Here is a 5056-nt window from a genome sequence, read left to right as displayed (position 1 = left end):
TGATTACCTGAGCAATTCGCACACTTAAAAAATTCTGTTTTTGGCTTATCACCACCAAAAAGGCATTTAGATTTTTCATGATCGAATGAGCCGCAAAACATGCATCTGGCATTCATTCTACAATTTTTAGTGCCGTGACAAAAAGCTTGACAACGACGACATTGCGTAATATTTTGAAGGAAATTGATTGAAGATTTTCGAAAAGGTTCGAATTTGACTCGACAATGAAACATAAGACGAGCCTTTTCAAGAATTTGCAAATTATTAACCTGATCCTTTTTAAAATGGATCAAATAAAGTTCAGGAGCAAAACCAACACTACTGGTATTATTCGTGTTGGTTCTTTTCCTCATTTGAATTACTTGAATTGGAGAAAAACCTAACAAAGAATTTAATTCAGTTGTGATCTCATCCGGTGTCTGATCGCCGGTGAGACCACGAAGTACAACTTTAAAGGGACGATCACTTCTCGTGTCGTACGTAAAAAATTGGTGTTTTTTATTATTCAAATAATTTAAAATTTTTTGAAAATCATTAAAAGATTCCGCCAATATACGAGCAGTTCCCCTTCGACCGATCTGAAAAGAAATCTTCACATCCTTGACGGAAGTGACGATTTCTTTTCGAAAGGCATTGAAGTCAGGAATCGTGACCGTTATTGGTGGAATCTTTTCGTTTTTAAGAGTATAAGAAGAAGAAGGTTTCTTAGTACTCTTATCAGAATTAAATATGAATATTTCCTCATCACCGATGTTATGAAGGACATCGAATGAATTGGAAATTTCAACTTTTTTGGGCGATGAACCTGAATTAGGTTCGGCAATCCGTTTTCTTCCGGCCCTTGAACCGGCAGATGACTTCCCCATGCTGGAAAGAAAAGAGAAAATATGAATAAAAGAAAATGAAAATAATTTTAGCACTGAAAAGTGCTGATTGAAATACAGGTAAGGAAAAAATAAATAATGTAAAATGTTCCTGCAGGTACACAGCAACGATACGATGCTCCGGCGTACGTGTTGACGGCTCAACGGTACAGATGGAAGTCATTGCCCAACGATGCTAATTCTCTCTTTCCTTCCCCTTTTCCTTTGCCAGCTGATCACGATCCGTAAAATCAGTAAACGGGACCGCTGTGCTTACATCTTGCAGAGATGGTAGTTTAGTTTTAATATTCCTTCCAAACATTAGCTCCGAAGGGGTTTTGACGGTTGTGCTTTGAGGTGTCGAGTACTACATGGATAACCATGCCTGTAGTTCTTGCTTCCAATCCTTCTTCAACGCTTGACTAATTTTCAGCCGCTTCACTAGGGATCGGTTCTGACGCTCAACGAGTTCATTTTCTTGGGGCCAGTAAGAGGTGGTTCTATTGAGAGCTATTCATCGAATTCTACAATACACATCAAACTCGTTGCTGACAAACTGGCTTCCATTGTCTAGCTAGAGTGATGGTATCCAAGTCTCACGAAACTGTTCTCCAACCGGCTTGCCGTTTCAGAAGCTGTGGTTTTCCTGAGGATCTCTACCTCTTTGTACCGACTTGCCCAAGAAGTGGCCCAAGAAAGTCGATTGCGCCATCTACCCAATCTGCTTCAGGAAGCTTCCTGCGCTGTATGGGTTCAGGGCGGTCAGGCAGACCTACTACTTGGCACCCTGTACAGGTGTTCACAACTTTTGTTACTGAGTCGTCCATTCCCGGCCACCAACAAGTTTGTCTGAGACGCTGTTGCATTTTTGTTCGACCCGGGTGACCCTCATGGGCCAGGTTCAGCATTCTGTCTCTAAATGATCTCGGTATAACCGCAGAGAACAGACGTACAAGCTTGAACAAAAAATCTTCAAAGAAGTGTGTGAAATTTCAAATGTTGACATCCGAAAAATACGTTGAAACTTAACTTGAAACAGTGCCATCTATTGCACCGTTCAAAAATATCAATCAGATTTTCAAGAGCTCGGTTTTCGAAAAGGCGTAAACGTATATGAACTCAATAATAATTGAACTAATGCAATAAGTGTTACATTTGACTGGACAGAATTTAACTTCCTTTAAGGCCGGAACAAATTTCAAATCCTTCTTTTGTCACTCGGAGTTGAAACATCGCAAGGGGGGGGGGGGACAATAAAAAATAATGCGAAAAACAAATAAATTGGAATAAATTGCACGAAAACTTGTATGCAACCATATTGCATACTATATCATTGCTCAAAACCTATAAATCTAGTAATTTTTTATCGAAAAATTCAATAAAATCAAGAATACAAAAGGTGGAATGACTCCCATCATCCAAAATTTGTTTTTTGGTCTTGTAATCTTTCAGATATTTGATATTTTTTTCGAAATTAACATAAAATACTTCAAACTTTATTTATTTCCCCCCTCAGGGTTTTTGGAAATTTCGAAGGGGGGGGGGGGGGTGACAAAAGAAGAAATTGATATTTGTTCCAGCCTAATTAATACGACTTATTGACTTGATGAGCGAAACAACTTTTTTTTTAAATTTACGTAACGTTGCGGGTTACTTTTCTAGACCTATCATGTGATTTCCCCCAACCCGAAACGTTATTTAAGAATAAAAAAAAGTTGTTCCACTCACTGAAAAAAGTCAATAAGTAATCTATATATATAAAAATGAATTTCTGTCTGTCTGTCTGTCTGTCTGTCTGTCTGTCTGTCTGTCTGTCTGTCTGTTCCCTATAGACTCGAAAACTACTGAACCGATTTGCGGGAAACTTGGCAGATGGGGGTATTGAAGGCCGGGGAAGGTTCATATAATAGTTTGGGACCCCTCCCTCTTCTTGGAAGGGGGGAGGGGGTCATATAAATAAAAGTGATAAATCTTCATAACTCGAGAACTGATCATGCAAATGGAACCAAATTTGGCATGGGAGTGTATTTCGGTACGAGGAATGTTTCTATGATGGTTTGGTACCCCTCCTTCCTTCCAGTGGGGAGATAGGAAGGGGGGAGGGGGCCTACCTTACAATTTTTTACATATCTGGAGAACTAATCAAGCAAATGGAACCAAATTTGGCATGGAAGGGAAGTGTAATACGAGAAATCGTTCTATGATTATTTCAGACCCATCCCTCTTTCCAGTGAAGATTCAAGTAGGAGGGGAGGAGCCTTTAACAACTTTTTTATTACATGACTTGAAAACTATTCGAGCAAATGAAACAAAGTTTGGTTTGGAAGGGTTTTTGGGTACGATTAATAGTTCTTTGAATATTTGGTACCTCTCCCTCTGTCAGTTGAGGAGATAGAAAGTGGGGAGGGGGCTCCTTTACTGTTTTCAGCATTACTGGAAAAATAATCAAGCAAATGGACCCGGATTTGGCGTGGGAAGATATTTGATTACGAGAAATGTTTCTATGATATTTTTAAAAACCTCCGTTTTCAAGGCGGAAAATCTTGAGGGATGAGGGTGCTCCCATACAATTTTTCACATCACTCGGGAACATACCCAGCAAATGGAATGAAATTTGGTTGGGAGGGTATTTGAACACAAGAAATGTTTCTGTGAATAATTGGTACTACTCCCAGTTGCGTGATAGGAAGGAGGGAGGGGCTCCTTTACATTTTTCGAATAACTCGAGAACTTATGGAAACAACTTTGGCATAGAAAAGCATTGGGGATACAGTTAAAGAAGACGAGAGCTTACATACGATAGTTTTGCATGAACCAAGAACTTTTCTAACAAATGGAACCAAATATGGTATCCAAACAATTATACAATCGAACAAATGGACAGAATTGGGCATCGGATTGTATTTGAATACACGGAATGTTTGTTCTTGATCCCGTCCTTTCAGGTAGGGGAGAGGTGGGAAGAAGGGTTTAGATACAAATTTTATAGCATAGGTAACTCGACAACTAATAAAGCAAACGAAACCAAATTTGGCATGAGAGGGAATTCGAGCACAAGAAATGTTTTTCCGGTGGCTTAGCACCCCTCCTTCCATTCAGTGGAACGGTAAAAAGTGGGAAGAGGCATATATGTGAAATTTGGAACATTCTCAAAATTTGTATAATAATACGTAAACGAATAGGTATAATAAGAGTCCCGTGACGATATTTTGTTACAAAAAGTGTTTCTAGGATAGTTAGAGACCCTTTTCACATAAAAAAAGACAACGGAGAAAATAAAAAAAATAAAAAAATATTTCGTCATAGGTTATAAACTTATGAAGCAAAGAAATCAAGAGTCATAAATAGGAATAAAACACGGATTAAAAAAAAATGAATTAAGATTTAAAAATAAAAAGAGTTGCAATTTTATTTTGAAAGAACATTTTTATGTTTTTCAAATTGGATTTAAAATTTTGTGCAAAAAAATAAAAGTTTAATAACTAGGTACCACAAATTTCAATAATTTTGAAAGGTGTAGCAAAGCACACCGGGTCAGCTAGTCTATATATATAAAAATGAATTTCTGTCTGTCTGTCTGTCTGTCTGTCTGTCTGTCTGTCTGTCTGTCTGTCTGTTCCCTATAGACTCGGAAACTACTGAACCGATTTGCGTGAAACTTGGCAGATGGGGGTATTGGAGGCCGGGGAAGGTTCCTATTATGGTTTGAGACCCCTCCCTCTCTCAATAAGGGAGGGAGGGGCCTCCCAAACAAAAGACAATTTATTGCATAACTCGAGCACCCATCAAGCAAATGGTATCAAAATTGGCATTGGGTGGTATTTGGGTACGAAAAATATTCCTATGAATATTAGGTACCCCTCCCTCCTCTCAGTTGGGTGATAGAAAGGGGGGAGGGGGGCTACCTTACAATTTTTCATATAATTCGAAAACTATTCAAGATACTGGAACCAAATTTGGCATGGGAATGTGTTGGGATACGAAAAATATTATAATGATTACTTTAGACCCCTCCCCTTTTTTGTAAAAAGGGGGAGGGGGCCTCTTTAATATTTTTCTACATTACTCAAAAACTAATAAAGCAAATGAAACCAAATTTGGCGTGGGAGGGTATTTGGATACGAAAAATAATTCTATGATTATTTGAGACCCATCCCTCTTTCCAGTAGAGAGAAATAAAGGGGGGAGGGCCC

The sequence above is a fragment of the Uranotaenia lowii genome, chromosome 3, assembly GCF_029784155.1.
Source record: "Uranotaenia lowii strain MFRU-FL chromosome 3, ASM2978415v1, whole genome shotgun sequence".
Classification (NCBI taxonomy): Eukaryota; Metazoa; Arthropoda; class Insecta; order Diptera; family Culicidae; genus Uranotaenia; species Uranotaenia lowii.
The sequence above is the reverse complement of the archived record's forward strand: the minus strand, read 5'-3'. Positions refer to the sequence as shown.